This window comes from Cervus canadensis, chromosome 16 (assembly GCF_019320065.1).
Source record: "Cervus canadensis isolate Bull #8, Minnesota chromosome 16, ASM1932006v1, whole genome shotgun sequence".
Classification (NCBI taxonomy): Eukaryota; Metazoa; Chordata; class Mammalia; order Artiodactyla; family Cervidae; genus Cervus; species Cervus canadensis.
This window is the reverse complement of record NC_057401.1, coordinates 21,923,320-21,940,772: the sequence shown is the minus strand read 5'-3', so window position 1 is coordinate 21,940,772 and position 17,453 is coordinate 21,923,320. Positions and strand designations below refer to the sequence as shown.

The window sequence follows — 17,453 nt, the reverse complement described above, 5'->3', positions numbered from 1 at the left end:
GGTGTGTGGGGTTGCCCCTCTCTCTCTTGGAGTGGCACCTTATGCTGAACCAGGGTTTCTAAATCCCTGGGCTGGGATCCCTGCAGGGTGCAGACCTCTCTGCAAGGGGCCCTCAGGGTTTATGTATGCACTAAGCAGTATTTGTGTGCCGTGCAAGGATAAGTACAAGTGCTCCCGTGGAGGAGGCACGTCATTCTGACATAAATCTGGGTCCTTACATTCAGATCAGTTGGAATGTGGACTTTCAGTCCAGCGAGCCTTGAAAGGTGGTGTCTCCGCTGCCCCAGATGCTCTCTTCTGCCCCATCTTTCTCAGCATCCTCAGGTTCAACGGTCCAGCCACGGTTATACACCTCATAGCAGGCTTTCCTCTCCACTTGGGGCCCAGGGACCCATGACTGTCTGAGTCTCTGCCTGTAGTATCAACCTCCTTATGAGCTGAATCTGGGGGTAGGAGGGGCACTTGGCTCCTCCTGGGTGCAGAGGGATGGTGGCTCAGGTGGTGACAGTCCATTTTCTTTCTCCACTTCACTTGATGGCCTCACTAGGCCTACTCCTGTTTTTCCTCCCAGCCCCTTTTTTCTCCATCACTGTTTTATCATCACCCCTCTTCCCCTTTCTAAGTTGCTAAAAATGGTCTTGTCACACTTCTCCTTGCTTTCCAAGATCTTGCCTGCTCTTCTAAGTCTTTCACTCTGTGTTTAAGCCATGAAGATTCCTCCTCTGCAGCACTGTCAGATGCTCTTAACACCAGCTCATACTCCAGTGGGCCCAGAACATCACTACAGGTCTAGTGGATACCAAGATGGTGTTGAAAACTGAACAGGTTTAAAGCGGGAGAAAGGCATCAGTTGGGCCTTAATGATGTGCCAGGCAATTTACACAGAACATACACTTAGTCCTCACAGCATCCTTCAGAGGTACTTTTACTCCCATCTTATGGGAGAGCAAATTAAGGCTCAGAGAAGTTGAGTACCAGAGCTGGGGTCTCAATGAGCAAATGAGAGTCATAACTTATCCCAGGTCTGGGAATTCTCTGGCAGTAGAGTGGTCAGGACTTCACGCTTTCACTGCCAGGGCCCAGGTTCAAACCCTGGTCTGCCAAAAAAAAAAAAAAAAAAAATCCTTATCCCAGGTCTGTCTGAGTCTGGAGCTCACCCTTGTTTCTACACTTCAACTTCTCACTGACTCCACAGTAATCTTCATCACTACCTCTGGCTGATGCGATTTCATCTTGGCTCTCAGGAAAATCTGATATGTCAGGTTCAAATTTAATCAGAGTACCCTATAAATTATAGTTGGAGAAGCAGAAATAAATATGTCAAGATGATTTATAGGATGAGAATGAGACACAAGCTCTGATAATTTGACCTGAGTTGAAAGATGCTAAGTGTATGTGTGTGTGTGTGTGTGTGTGTGTGTGTGTGTCAGAGGGAGAGAGAAAGAAAGAAAAAACATATCTAGGAAATTAATAAAAGCATCAGTATTGGGCCATTAGTCCTGAATGCTGGAGCAAAATGAGACAGCAGCTCAGGAAATGCTTTTAATGAACAGAGACCCTGACTCGGGAGGTATATATGATCCAAGAAGAGGAAAATCTTAAATTTCTCTCAGCTAGTATTTTATTCTAAAGAAATACTGCATATAGTTTATTATTTGTAAGATATATATTGAGTAAGGTTTTTAAGGAGAAACACACAGAGACCAAGACTCTGTGTTGATCAGTTAGTGAAAATGTTATGAGGCTTGCTTGCAGGAACCTGACCCTGAATTTCCCCTAAGAACGATGACTAATAATATTTGCTCATTCAGTTTTTGCAGAGGCTTTATAGAACATAATGATTGTAAATCATGAGAATCGACTATACGTGTGTTTGTTTGCTTGTTACATTGTCTCTCCCACTAGATAGTACACTCCATGAGGACAGAGGTTGTGTCTGTTTTCCTAACATCTAGATCCCTGCAGTACCCTGGCACATAACAGGAATCAAATAAATCCTTTTCTGAAAGAATGAATGGAAGTCAGGAAGAGAATCATGATAGTGTATAGTCACAGAAGTTGAGGGAGCTTTGAGAAGTGAGTAATCAATGCAACCCAAGCAGAGGGTTTGTTGGAGTAAGGAGGGGCAAGTATCCAGTTGGCAGATGGAAGTCATTCATGGCCTTGGGACATTCCTTTCAGCTGAGGGAGGAGGCAGAAGCCAGATTGCTGTGGTCTGAGGAATAAGCAATGAGGAAGAAGGAAAAATAACTGTAGGCCACATTTTTGAGACGTTTGGGTGAGAAGTCGGGGAAAGAGATTCGACAGAAGCTAGAGGAGCATCTGGCTGAGAGTTGGGTCTCTCAGGACTGGAGAAACTCTCCTGGAAGAATACGGAAGTAGCCCTGAGAGAGGAACAGGATGGGGGAAGTCACAGAGAGAGGTAGGAAAACAGAATGTGGTTCAGGAGAGAGACTGGGCTCTGAACAAGAAGGAGGGAGCCCTCAGTTGTACAAACCAGGGAACAGGGCAAAAGGATGCGTGTGGATGTGAGCATGTTTAGGGTGAAGGAGGCGGGAAGCAGCAGGGGATCCTTCCTGACTGCCTCGTTTTTCCTTGGTAGAGCAGGGGCCCAGGTGCAGTGTTAGAGAAGGAGATGAAAGGCTCCTGAAGGCTGAGCCTCAGGCTTGGAGGCAGTGACGGGGCTCATGGTGGAAAAATCGAAGACCTGACGGGCAGAGTGATGCTGAAGGCCATGGTGCTGCAGTGGCCTCAGCAGCCAGGGTACCAAGAGCAGCCCAGGCAGGGTGCAGTGCTGCTGGTCTGCTCTGGGGCTTTGTGGGACAAGTGCAGTGGAAGAACTGCAGCACAAGGGGGCTGGCATCTACGAGAGATGAGAAAAGTTCAGACTGGAGCAGCCTGATGGGTAGGAAAAGACAGAGAACAAGGGACTTGTGGTACCCATGAGCTGGAAGAGCAGGGAGGGCAGGATAAGGATGTGATAGGGGAGGGTCAGAGGTTCCTGAGGAGCTCTGGGTGGTGACTGAGCCCAGAGTGTTGCCATGTGGGTGAGTGGTTGAAGGTTACTGAGTTCCCGGACATAAGAAGATCCAGGGTTGCAAAACCAATGATCCAGCTAGCCTTGTCTTAATTTAGTTAGTGATTTATTGAATAAACTTCTTACCTGTGGCTTAAGGCCTTAAGGAGATGACAGTGATGCAAAATACAGTGAGGTTTGCTCAGCATCATGTATATGAGGAAAATGGAAATACTATTCTCACAAGTCAGAAAAGTAGAAGATAGTCATCCCTTCCTCCATACATATCACAAAGCATGATGGATTAATTTTTTGAAAGCAACTTGAGATAAAGTTGTATATACTTGGAAGTACTGAGGTATGAAAGAAAAAAGTCTAGACTCAGGGTTAATGTATCTAAGTGTTATTCTAACTCTGTCCCTAACTAGTCTTATGATGCTGGGCAGGTTTACCACTCTGGGCCCTTGTTCTCTTAACTGTAAAATTGGGTGGGTGTTGATATCTAAAGTTATTTCTCATTCTAAAATTCATAGCATTTTACAGTTCTCTAAAAAGTAGTAGTAGTTTTATTGTTTGTTGTTTTAGTTTTACCAACTGAGCTATGAGGGAAGCCTTGTCTAACTCAATGAAACTATGAACCATGCTGTGTGGGGGCCACCCAAGATGGTCGGGTCATGGTGGAGAGGTCTGACAAAACGTGGCCCACTGGAGAAGGGAATGGCAAACCACTTCAGGATTCTTGCCTTGAGAACCCCATGAACAGTACGAAAGGAAAAAAGTTAGGACACTGAAAAATGAACTCCCCAGGTCGGTAAGTGCCCAACATGCTACTGGGGATCAGTGGAGAAATAACTCCAGAAAGAATGAAGGGATGGAGCCAAAGCAAAAACAATGCCCAGTTGTGAATGTGACTGGTGATGGAAGTAAAGTGCAATGCTGTAAGAGCAATATTGCATAGAAACCTGGAATGTTAGGTCCATAAATCAAGGTAAATTAGAAGTGATTAAACAGGAGATGGCAAGAGTGAACATTGACATTTTAGGAATCAGTGAACTAAAATGGACTGGAATGGGTGAATTTAATTCAGATGACCATTATATATACTACTGTGGGCAAGAATCCCTTAGAAGAAATGGAGTAGCCATCATGGTCAACAAAAGAAACTGAAATGCAGTATTTGGATGCAATCTCAAAAATGACAGAATGATCTCTGTTCATTTCCAAGGCAAACCATTCAATATCACAGTGATTCAAGTCTATGCCCCAACCAGTAATGCTTAAGAAGCTGAAGTTGAATGGTTCTATGAAGACCTACAAGACCTTCTAGAACTAACACCCAAAAAAGATGTCATTTTCATTATAGGGGACTGGAATGTAAAAGTAGGAAGTCAAGAGATACTCTGGAGTGACAGGCAAATTTGGCCTTGGAGTACAAAACAAGACAGGTCAAAGGCTAACAGTTTTGCCAAAAGAATGCACTGGTTATAGCAAACACCCTCTTTCAACAACACAAGAGAAGACTCTACACATGGACATCACCAGATGGTCAATACTGAAATCAGATTGATTATATTCTTTGCAGTCAAAGATGGAGAAGCTGAGGAACTCTATACAGTCAGCAAAAACAAGACCCAGATCTGACTGTGGCTCAGATCATGAATTCCTTATTGACAAATTCAGACTTAAATTGAAGAAAGTAGGGAAAACCACTAGACCATTCAGGTATGACCTAAATCAAATCCGTTACCATTATACAGTGGAAGTGACAAATAGATTCAAGGGATTAGATCTGATAGACAGAGTACCTGAAGAACTATGGACAGAGGTTCATGACATTGTACAGGAGGCAGTGATAAAGACCATCCCCAAGAAAAAGAAATGCAAAAAGGCAAAATGGTTGTCTGAAGAAGCCTTACAAATAGCTGAGGAAAGAAGAGAAGAGAAAGGCAAAGGAGAAAAGGAAAGATACACTCATTTGAATGCATAGTTCCAAAGAATAGCAAGGAGAGATAAGAAAGCCTTCCTCAGTAATCAGTGCAAATAGAGGAAAACAATAGAATGGGAAAGAGTAGATATCTATTCAAGAAAATTAGAGATACCAAGGGAACATTTCATGCAAAGATGGGCACAACAAAGGAAAGAAATGGTATGGGCCTCGTATTAAGAAGAGGTGGCAAGAATACACAGAAGAACTGTACAAAAGAAATCTTCATGACCCAGATAACCACAATGGTGTGATCACTCACCTAGAGCCAGGCATGCTGGAATGCAAAGTCAAGTGGGCCTTAGGAAGAATCACTACAAAAAAAGCTAGTGGAGGTGATGGAATTCCAGTGGAGCTATTTCAAATCCTAAAAGATGATGCTGTTAAAGTGCTGCACTCAATATGCCAGCAAATTTGGAAAACTCAGCAGTGGCCACAGGACTGGAAAAAGTCAGTTTTCATTCCAGTCCCAAAGAAGGGCACCACATCTTAGTTGCTGCATGTAGGATCTAGTTTCCTGACAAGGGATTGAACCTAGGCCCCTTACAATGGGATTTTGGAGTCTTAGCCACTGGACCACCAGGGAAGTCCCAAGGATTCCACCTTTTGATTTTTCAGATGGTAAAACTAGGACTAAGGAGATAAAGTGATTAAATAATAGTGAAAGAATTGGGACTAGAAACAAGTCTGATGATCTGAAGACCTTGTGCCTCCCTAAATCTCTACGGCCCTTTGTGCATAAGCTGAGGGAGTCATGACTGTAAGCAATAATAAAACTGTCTTTGAGGAAGCTTGCTTTCAGATTGGAAGTGACTAGGGGGAGGGCCTGTATCTCTTTCACTTTCTGCTGTCTTGATTATTTATGCTAATTGGGACCAAGTAAACTTACTTAAGTGAAAGATATAGTCTGTAAATGCTGTTTAAATAATAGTGTCAGTCTTCTCCCCAGTGACTGTTTGAACAGTTTATTTGGCGGTTCTATATTTAATGTAGGGCTTCCCAGGTGGCAGAGAAGTAAAGAATCTGCCTGTCAATGTAGGAGACACAGGTTTGATCCGTGGGTCAGGAAGATCCTGTTGAGAAGGAAATGGCTACCCACTCCAGAATCCTTGCCTGGGAAACCCCATGGACAGAGGAGTCTGGCAGGCTAGAGTCCACATAACTTAATGACTAAACAACAACATTTAATGTGGAAATAGAACATGAGAAGCAGCAAAAATACTTGAATCATAGGTTTCAAAATAGTCATAATATCATAAATAACTTTATCTCAAAAAAAAAAAAATCTTGAAGGACATTTTGAAAAATAGAAATGGAACGAGGATATTGTGGTAAATAAAAATAGAGAAACGGAAGTCCAGAACTATTGTTATCAATGTCTGAAAGAGCTCCGTGTTAGGGAGGAAATTATTCCCTGCTTCCTACCACTGTTTTTCATATTTACTTATCTTGTTAACTTTATTAAATCCAACAGGAAATAATTTCGGCATCACTGCTAATTTGTTTTGACGTGCCTCAAGAGAGCTATTTTTTCCTTTTAAATGGTGCCTGCTGCTTTCTATCAAACCATGCCCCAACTGAAGGGGCATCTGTTATTGGAATGCCTTTTCAAAAACAACAGTGGAGTCTGAACGTCTGGAAGGTTTACAGTAAAATCTTCTATTTGGAGCCCACGTTTGTGATGGAATGCTTGGATAGATTTCATTTTTTAAGTCTTTTGAGAAAATTGTCATGTGTTATCATGTTCCTATGGCTGAACTTCATCGGTTAAATCTGACTCTCTGAGGGTTGAGTAAGGGGCATCCCCACTGGAGGTGTGGCCTGAGGTCTGCTCTGAATGAGTCTACAACCCGCAGGGCAGGGAGTTCCATGATCTTTAAAGGAAACTCCTTGCTTCTGCCCAGAGTCAGTTTCTAGTAGCATGTATTTTGAATAACTTAAAGCCAATTTGGTCATCTAGCAAATATCTAAAGTTCTTTCGGCTTTGGATGGTAGATGTGGAAATGCTGCAAGACACTTATTCACACCCTCACTACCAGTGAGATTGTTAAAACAAATGGCATAGTAAAATGGGAGTACATTATATGAAAGTGAGTTGTGGATCAAGTTTTGGTGGCTATGTTAATATTTATTCATAAGCATGGGAAACAAATGCAAAGATATTTAAAAGGCAGAATGGGCCAGTCTTAGAAGGTCAGATTCTTTATGAAGTTATAGATGCAGGGGACTTCCCTGGTGGTCCAGTGACTAAGACTAGGTGCTTCCAATACGCAGGGGACCCACATTTGATCCCTGATCAGGGAACTAGATCCCACAAGTTGCAACTAAGAGTTGGTATGTCAAAACTGAAAGATCCCACATGCCACAGCCAAGATAGAAGATCCCATGTGCTGCAACTAAGACCTGGCACAGCCAAATAAATAATTTTTTTTTTTTTTAAAGAGGCAGGACAGAGATCTGAAGCTGAAGCTAGGCTTGCCAGATTCTTCCTCCTAACTTATCACCTATCCCTTATGCTAAGTCACAGGGGTGGATTTAGACACACCAAAGTGCTAAGTAACCACTTCTGAAAAGTATTGATTCCTGACTGGAATTCTCAATTGCTAATTAACTACCCCTGGAGGGTAGATTCCTAATGTTAACTAACTGCTGTTAAATTGCTAGCTGGAGTCAGTGTGTATCAATACATTATCCTGTTGGGAGCTACTTACAGCATCATTATTCTCGCAGAGTCCCAGGCTACACACTGCAGAGGGACACTTATCATGGCCAACTGCCTTATCCATCAACAGACTCTCACACGTCTAACGAGTAATCATCTCTCCAATCTACCTTCTTTTCTCGTCTCCAGAGTCACTGACCTAGTTTCAGTCCTCAGGAAATTTCCTTGATAGACTGTTACAGCCTGCTCACTGCTCCTTTTACCCCTCTCTTCCTATGGTTCATTCTCTTTCATCCTAAAAAAGTCAGACCCTGCCACTTGTGAGCATAAAATCTTTGGAGAACCCCTATGGCGTTTTGTGTATATCCAGTCTCCTTAGCTGACCTCAAGCCACTTCTCCCTAAGAACATCTATGCTCTTGCTATCCTACACTTGTCACAAACATTGTGACCTGTTTATCCTTCAGGCCCCTGGTAGGTGCAGGTCCTTCCTCCTCTTAATCCCTGGAAAACATCATTTCTTATGTTAAGGCCTCATTTATGTTGCCTCCTCTGTGAAGGGCACAGGAACTGTTCAGGCCTTTTTGCTCTCACAGTCCTTTCTGTTTATATTCATCAGTAGCAGCTATTCTGATGTGTATAACACAGAATGCCTAGTCATTTTTGAACTTCATATAAATAATGAATTATTTGAGTTATTTGTCAGTCCTATGTAATATTAGTCGCTCAGTCATGTCTGACACTTTGTGATCCCATGGACTGTAGCCCACCAGGCTCCTCTGTCGTGGGAATTTCCCGGAACACTAATGGAGCAAGTTGCCATTTTCTTCTCCAGGAGATCTTCCCAACCCATGGATTGAACCTGTGTCTCCTGCATTTGTAGGCAGATTCTTTACCATTGAGCCACTGGGGAAGCCCAAGAAGAGACTGCACATGTGATTTTGAACCAGGGACCTTTTGAATGTTAGGCAAACGAGATAACCACTACACTACGGAAACTGGGAACACATTTATACTAAACATTATTGGTTATGTACCTTAATTTAAAATGTAACTGAACATCCATTTTTATTTGCTGAGTCTGGTAAGCTTAGCTGCACTGTAATTCAACTGTTTACTTGTCTGTCACTTTGAGGCACTTTATTCTAGAGAGCAACTAGACTCCAGGCCTGGCACCAGGCTTCTAGCCAGTACATGTTCCTTGAATAGAAGAAAGAAAAAAGATCAAAAGAGAAATGAATGCCACTGCTTGTCTTTTTCCATTTGGGAAGATTAAAAATAAAAATGCTGGGTTCCTCTATAGGGATAGGTGAGAACAATCCCCATACTATGCAGTATTTTAGAATCAAAAACTGTTCCAGAATGAGGGATGGCAAAATGGGGGCAGAGTAGATGGGTATTTTCTAGTGTGGAAGCCAAAAGTTATGGCTGGCATATGGAAGCAGTAAAAATAATGACAGTGAAATAATGTTAATTATGTGGAATCCACATCAACACACTTTTAGGGCATCCCTGTTGAATCCTCACAAACCCTCTGAGCAAGCGCTCATTGTAAGGTGCTGGACTCTTCTCCTCCCCCATTTTTGTACCATGTCAGCTCTGGCTCCACGTCCTTCCCAAAGACCACCTCCCCCTCAACTCCACCCAGAGAAGCTAACTTGGGAGGAGAACTGTTCAAAGCCCCACCTTGTAAATGGAAGGTAATGCATGAGGTTGCCAGGTTCCTCTGAAGGATTTGCACTCACTCCCATTTCTCTTTTGGGAAGCTTCCTCTGCCAGTAAGAGATTTTCAGACTTCACTTTTGTCTCACTCTTGTGGCCATATGACTGCATTGACAAAAGTCTGCTTTAATGGCTTATGACTCTAGAACATAAAGAAATGTTTCAAGGACAGGGGAGGGGATAATAGCATGCAAGATCCTGTATAGAATGGACCATACAGCACCTCCCCCCCCCCCCACACACACACATTGCCTTTCCCTGAACCCATGATGGGAGACCATTCAAAATGCCAATTTGAGTAACAACCCTTAAATGGACATTGTTTGGGTATGAATGGATCCCATTGGCTTTAAATGTTTTGTTCCCCACATAATTCCTATTTTAGGCAGATTGGTTACTATAGAGACTAGAGCCGCCTTCATTACGGATGGTCAAGAAAGGACATGGGTAGAGCAGAGGCCTAGGGTCCAAGGTCCAAGTCTTAGCCCAACCACAGACTTACTGTGAGATTGTCCATACTTACCCAATTGCTGCCATCCTGCCTTAATCAAACAGGAGTGAAAAATATCTGAGCTGGACCCCTTTGGAGAGTAATATTCATATACTTTGTCTTAGGGAGTGGGTAAGATGGACGGATTTGGAACAAGGGAGAAAGATTCTAACATAAATTTAAGAAAATATTGAACTTGGAAGGCTGCTGTTGATCTACTAGGTAATCAACTATCAAAATGGGAAAGGACTGCTTATCACATGTCACCTCTGGGGTTGGGATGTGGGGTGTGGCTTGGGGCATTTTTAAAAAAGTGTGTGTGTGCACCATATACACCCAACCTCAAATTCCTAAACATAATTTGTAAATTTATAAATTTACAACTCTTTGTAAATTATTTACCTATCTTTTGAAAGGAATGATTATTTCTCTAGCACCCCACTGCACGTATTTTGATTTTTCAAACAACTTTTTATGATTAAGATTTTTGGACATAAAGCTGAGAGGCAAATAGTGTAAAGAACTTCCATGTATCCATTACCCAGCTTAAACAATTATCTCATATTCTATTTCATCTCACTTACCTTTATGTTTTCTTTTCTACACTATATTAGAGCAAATCCCAGACAATGAATCATTTGGCTTGTAAAATGTGATAGCTTTTTATTTTCTTTAACAGATAAAGGCTTTCTTTACATAACAGCAATGTGCTATTTTCACACCCAGAATAATTGACAATGAATGCCTTAATATTTTCTAGTATTTAATTCATGTTCAATCCCAGGTAATCTCAAAAGTACCCTTTGGTAGTCAGTTTGTTGCATTTAGAATTCATGCATGGTCCAGGCATTGTGTTTATGTCTCTTGAGCATCTTTTAATCTTGAATTCCTTTCTCTCTCTGTTACATGTGCAAGAGCATGCATGTGTGTGTATGTGTGTTGGGCAGGGTTGGGAGTTAACATTGTTATCACCATTGGTAGTTTGCTGAACAATTTGTAAGTTAGTGACATTTTATTCTTAAATATGGGTTCCCCAGGTGGCTCAGTGGTAAAGAATCCTCCTGCCAAGCAGGAGACTCAAGTTTGATCCCTGGGATGGCTACCCCTCCAGTATTCTTTCCTGGAAAATTCCATGGACAGAGCAGCATGTCAGGCTACAGTCCATGCGGTCGCAGAGTCGGACATGACTTACTGACTAAACAACAACAATGATCCTTAAATATTTCAACCTATTCCCACTAAGAACAAGGGCATTCTCCTGCAAAGTCCCATTAAAATATCACATTAGGAAATTTAACACCAATACAATACTATTATCTATTATTCATTCTGTCTTCATATTTCTTCACTTGTTCTCATAATGCCTTTTGTAGCTTTCTTTTCAAAAATCTAGGAGTGAATACAGAATCAAATCTTGTATTTTTTCTTCATGTCTCTTAGATATCCTTCAATCTAGAACATTCATTCCCCAGGTGTTTTTGTCTTTAATGTTGAAAATTATAAGTGTCTTGGCCAATTATTGGGCAGAATGAAACCTCAGTTTGATTTGCCTGATTGTTTTCAGTTCTTAGGAGAACGAATGAAACAATTTAGCTCAAGGTTTCCACATGTTGAGGCTGTTTTGCTCCTTCTTTTACTGGTGTGCATTCCCTGAAGAATTCCCTGACTTCAGGGATGTTTGCCCTGAGAGTAGCACTTATGTCTTGTATTTTTTATGTCCTATGTGGAATAAGAGTTTATTTTCATGGGATTTTGTCTGATTGTTTTCAGTTCTTAGGAGAACGAATGAAACAATTTAGCTCAAGGTTTCCACATGTTGAGGCTGTTTTGCTCCTCCTTTTACTGGTGTGCATTCCCTGAAGAATTCCCTGACTTCAGGGATGTTTGCCCTGAGAGTAGCACTTATGTCTTGTATTTTTTATGTCCTATGTGGAATAAGAGTTTATTTTCATGGGATTTTGCAGGGTCTTAAGGATGCATCTGGAGCACTTATTCTTGGTCTTGCTCTTGAGATTCTTCCTTGTTTCAATTCAAAGAACAGCAGTGTGGAAGGGACAGCCTCAATGTGTGGAAACTTTGAGCTAACTTATAACAAAGCCACTACATATGCTCTCCCTAGTGGCTCAGACGGTAAAGCATCTGCCTGCAGTACAGGAGACCTGGGTTCGATCCCTGGGTTGGGAAGATCCTCTGGAGGAGGACATGGCAACCCACTCCAATATCCCCCTGAAACTCAGTCTAGCCTCTTCCACTTAGAAGTGTGGAGTTTCCCCTCCATCTCTCACAGTGAGAACAGAAGGCACATTGATCCTGTGTGGATCTCCAGTCAACAGCGTTGTCTGTGTCCACTCTTGTCCTTTGGTCCCTACGGTGAACCCTGCTGTAGCCAAGAGGACTGGCTTGCATTGGTCCTTGGTAGCTATGTATGGCTGGTGTGGATGAACCACAGAATAGCTTATTGTTTATTTTCTGGCCAGACGTCCTGGGGCTGCTTAGCAGATATCGAATTAGGATCCCCTAAAATAATGTTGGAGGTTGGCAGGAGGGCACACTCTGGTAAGGTCTGCCATCTCCATGAGGGTCTTTGTGTCCATGCCAGCAGCTCCTTTCCTTCCTTTGCAGGGATGTGTATTCTGTGGGGCCCTCTCTCCTATCACCAAGAAGACTGTTGGGGCTGGGCAGAGGGTATGCAGATGGTGCCTCAAGTTTAGTCCCTGCTATAGGTCTGCTTGTTTCTTGCCCACATAGCTGTACTTTACCTAGCAGGCCACGTAGTGGAAGATCTGGGAAGAAGGATGGGATAGGGAAAATGCTCTCTGGTAGCACAGTCACTGGAGAAGGAAATGGCAACCCACTCCAGTATTCTTGCCTGGAGAATCCCAGGGACAGAGGAGCCTGTTGGGCTGCTGTCTATGGGGTCACACGGAGTTGGACACGACTGATGTGACTTAGCAGCAGCAGCATCAGCAGCACAAACAGTGAATGATTTTGAATCACTAGGAAATCCTACCTCCCCATCCACTCTACCTCAGGTATCATCCAGTGCCAGATTCTGACCGACAACTATGCCCCTCCAAAGGAAAATTGGGTACTTGCCATGGGAACTAGGAGCAAATCTGTACTGTTCATGCTTTTCAGAGTTGTATAGGGGAAATGGAAAAGAACAAAAGGGTGAAGGACAGTAGCGACCTACTACCTCTAGTGACCAGGCATGAAATATTCATCATTATAATGATGATCACAGTTGCCATACAATGTGCTGTGCTGTGCTTAGTCACTCAGTCATGTCCAGCTCTTTGCAACCCCATGGACTGTAGCCCGCCAGGCTCCTCTGTCCATGGGGATTCTCCAGGAAAGAATACTAGAGTGGGTTGCCATGCCCTTCTCCAGGGGATCTTCCCGACCCAGGAATTGAGCCCAGGTCTCCCACATTGCAGGCAGATTCTTTACCATCTAAACAACCAGGGAAGCCCACGAATACTAGAGTGGGAAGCCTATCCCTTCTGCAGGGAATCAAACCAGGGTCTCCTGCATTGCAGGTGGATTCTTTACCAGCTGAGCTACCAGGGAAGCCCATACAATAGTTATTCTATTTAATTCTCCCACACAGTGTTAAGGAGAGATTGCAGTTTCCACAGAAAAGGGGAAGATGCTAAAGCTCAGTGAGATTTGCAGCCATTTAGATGATCAGTGGAGGGCTAGGACTTGACCCAGTTTTTTGATAAGTGTCACAAGGAGTTTTCTATAAGTTCTCTCCACGACCTCCAATCTCATCATATCAAATTAGACTTAAGAGCCAAAGGGCTTCTTCAGAGGACAGAAGACTTGCCTGGCCTAGGATTGTTGATATAGATATCAATACAAAGAATTGTGTATCTTCATATAAAAGAGTCAGATAAAACTCAATTCATAAAAATAATTCATATGAAGCTGAATTATGTATGTGTGTTTGTGTGTGTGCGTAGTATAGGTACATATCTTGTGCTAATGAGCCTAGATGATAGGATGGAGGTATAGAAGGATGAAACACAACAGTAATTGTTTTTGGCATCAGTGTTTTTCCCAAACAACTCATTTCTAGAGTCAGGTCTGCTGAACAGCTGTAGCTGCTGCTGACTTGAAGGATATGTCAGAAAATGTAATCGAAAGGGAGGTAAGGGTAGAAGAGAGAAGGATGCTCCTTAGTGTGAGAGGAAGCCACAAAAATCCAGGCTGTCTCTGTGCCTGGCTTTGGGACTTCCAGACCAGCAGAGCTCTGGCTCTTTGCCTGTGTATGGGAGGAGGGAGCTTGAAGCTGGGCCAGAGGTCTGGCCAGATCAGAGGCTGAACCCCTGAACTGCTAAGGGAATAGAATTCTTTGAGTTTAGAGCCTGGGAAGTTTGTTTAGAAGGACATAGGAGAGGAAATATCGGAAAAGAATAGCTAGGGCTATCTTCATTCATCTTAGGCCTATGTCTTCATGGACTATATTCCTATGCTCCAATCTTTGCAGCTAAAGGATTAAAAATGTCATGTCTTGGTTTTCCACAGCATGCTGCAGCAATGGTTTTACCCCAGTGATCATCATCTATATATTATTGTGGGAGACACTGAGACAATTTGAAATCTCTAGGAGAAGGAAAAGGATGGAGTTTATTTTCCATTCCTTTTCCAAAATAGTGTCCTAGGCATCCAAAACATCAAGAGGTTATGGAAAGAGGCTCTGGCCACAGAGAGACTATTCAACCCCAGAATTACCATTTATAAGCTGTGTGACCTTGCTAATTTTCTCAGCCTCTCTGAACCTCAATATACCCATCTGCAAAATATAAAGAATAATACCTTAAAATGGCTTATGTGGGTGGAAAGATATAATGTATGCCAAAATGGCTAGGCCTGTTTCCAGTACAAAGTGAGAACTAGCTTCCTTCCTCTCTCTACCTCCGATCCTCATCTTTCCCCTTTTCCTTTTACCCTAAGTCAGCACTTTAGAAAAGGCATTATATGTATTTTTAATTTCTCCTGAAAGGCTGAGCAAATCTAGCACATGGATTGGATGAGGTGTATGAGATGAGTGTTTATGAGAACTGCACCAAGGGATGGGACATCCTCTTCTATCCAAACACTTGACTGCAGCTCAGAAAAGGGGACAGACAGCCCAGCCCAGGTGTACACAGGCCAAGGAAGACCAACAACACTAACAGAAGCCAAGTAATTTCCCCACCAGGCAGAACTGAGGGGCCTGAAATTAAAAGAATAGGATATGTTTCCAGACATCTGTTTCTGTTGGGGGTCCTAGCACTGATCCTTGCTCGAGGGTCTGAATGCCTAATTGCTGGAGGCATCTCAAAAGAAATTTAATCAATGGAGGCAGAAACAAATCAGTTGGCAAGCTAGCCCAAATGAGGTGCCCTCCACTAGAATCCTATAATTGCCTGAGTTGGATTCCCATCAGACAAGATACCCAGTGAGATAGTGGAAAGCTTTTTGTATCTGGAGTGAATAGAGATCTAGGGTAGGAAAATTACTAGAAAATTGAAGAAGGCAAATACAATGCTGAACACTTGACTGTAGCCCTAGAGTGAATTTCTGTTTCTGTTCTAAAGCTTTCTCAATAAGCTTGTAATAATTGTGAAAGAGACAGATGATAACAATGACTAGTGGAACACAGGCAGAAGTAAACGGCAAAAGTAATATGTGTTCCAAGTTAGAGCTGTATGTTTGATAATGCAGATCTGGAACTTTGTGGCTCTGAGATGTAACTGCCTTAAAGTAATACAGCCTTTTCTCTCTCACTGTGTGTGTGCGTGCGTGTGTGTGTGTGCGTGTGTGTGTGTGTGCGCGCGCGTGCGCGCATGCGTGTGTGTATATGTGTATGTGACCAGTAACTGGGTTCAAAGGCAATTCCAAAGGAGGGGGTGTAGAGACTTTTTCAGCAAAACAGAGCTCTTGAACAAGTTTTTAAAACTCAAAAGGTGACCACTCTGCACAAGACCCTTACCTGAATGAAGAAGAATTAGTGTGAAGGTGCAGAGCTTTGGAATCAGAGAGCCCACCCAAACCCCAAATCCTCCAGTTACAAACTACATGGCTTTGGGCAAGATTCTTTTCTGAGTTCTAATCTTTAAAATGAAGAAGTCATGGGGAGATACAGGATAAGTGTGGGAAGGCGGGACCCGGCTTGCACTGAGGCACAGATGACGTTGAATGTTGGTGTTCTGCTGCCTTCCTCACAAGTATGAACTGGTTTCTTCCCTGGGCAGGCGCTGCTCATATCTGCTCAATGCTGTCTGCCCCACATTGCACTCCCCGATCATATATTAGGTGGGTTTGCTTAGTTATCGGGAAGGGCAGGCCCCCCTCCTAACCTCAGGAGAGTGGGTCATGGTTACTCTAAGCCCAGGGTAACCCCATTCCCCTTTCCAGTATAAAGGAAGGCTTGAAGCTTTTGCTAAGAATTTTGCTATCCTAGTAAAAGGCACAGATGTTGCTTGCAAAGCTGTTCTCCTTTCCTTCCATTTTCAAAGTGCAAGTGATGTCTGAAACTGCAGCCACCATTTTGGGGTCACGATGCAATACACACAAGGATAAAAAGTGAATAACCAAAGATGAAGAAACTGGTTGTTACAGATGTAAAGAACAGACTTTTGGATTCAGTGGGAGAAGGAGAGGGTGGGATGATTTGAGAGAATAGCATTGAAATATAAAATAGATAACCAGTGCGAGTTCGATGCATGAAGCAGGGCACCCAAAGCCGGTGCTCTGGGACAACCTGGAGGGATGAGGTGGGCAGGGAGGTGGGAGATGGGTTCAGGATGGGGGGATGCATGTATACCTATGCCAATTCATATTGATATATGGCAAAACCATCACAATATGGCAAAGTAATTATCCTCCAATTAAAATAAATAAACACATTAAAAAAAAAAAAAGAAACTGGTTGTTAGAAGACAGAAAGAACCTGAATTCTTGATGATATGATTGCGCCCTTAACTGCTGAACTTCTTATTTGCTGAGATGAATGAATGTCTATATTGCTTGAATCACCCTTAATTGGGTTTTCTGTCACTTGCAACTAAAAGCATTCCTATCTGATATTCCTTCCTTTTGAACAGCATCTCTTTCTGAAATGCTGAAAAGTCAGCAACCTCTCTCATAGCCCAACTGCCATCTTTGTTTCCAACTGGCTTCAAGGGATCCCTGCTAAGGTAATAGCTGGACATAATGTATGTTTTTATCAAAGAGTATTTACATTTTAACATAGGATTCCTGGGACTGGGAAAATTTCATCAGACAAAGGCATAAAACCATCATGGTAGAATGATAGGTTGTGGGATGGATACTTTGCAGTGGATGAAGTCTTAATTTCTGTCCCTTCAATCCCAGTGGTATAAGTGACCACCTGGTCTACCTATGTCTGTTCCCCAGAGACTTGCTCTACACCATGCACTCAAAGTGTGGCTCACCAGCAGTACTAGTATCACTTGAGGGCTTTTAAAAATCTAACATGTCATGCCCCAGCCCAAACCTGTGGAACTGGAGCCTGAATTTTAACAGAAACCTCCAAGTGACGCGTAGGCACATTAAAGTTTGAGAAGTGT

General features: G+C 42.8%; 1 protein-coding gene across 4 annotated transcripts in view; it reads right to left on the bottom strand.

Moving 5' to 3' along the window:
- ANKRD55 (ankyrin repeat domain 55) overlaps nucleotides 1-17,453 on the bottom strand; it is a 189,369-nt gene that overhangs the window by 139,849 nt on the left and 32,067 nt on the right. For 2 of the 4 annotated variants that reach the window (XM_043489143.1, XM_043489144.1), the window contains exon 2: nucleotides 9,348-9,525. The exons of the other annotated variants lie outside the window; for them this stretch is intronic. The gene's annotated coding sequence lies outside the window, so the exon portion shown is untranslated. The remainder of the gene's footprint in view (nucleotides 1-9,347; nucleotides 9,526-17,453) is intronic. 4 annotated transcript variants of the gene reach the window in all.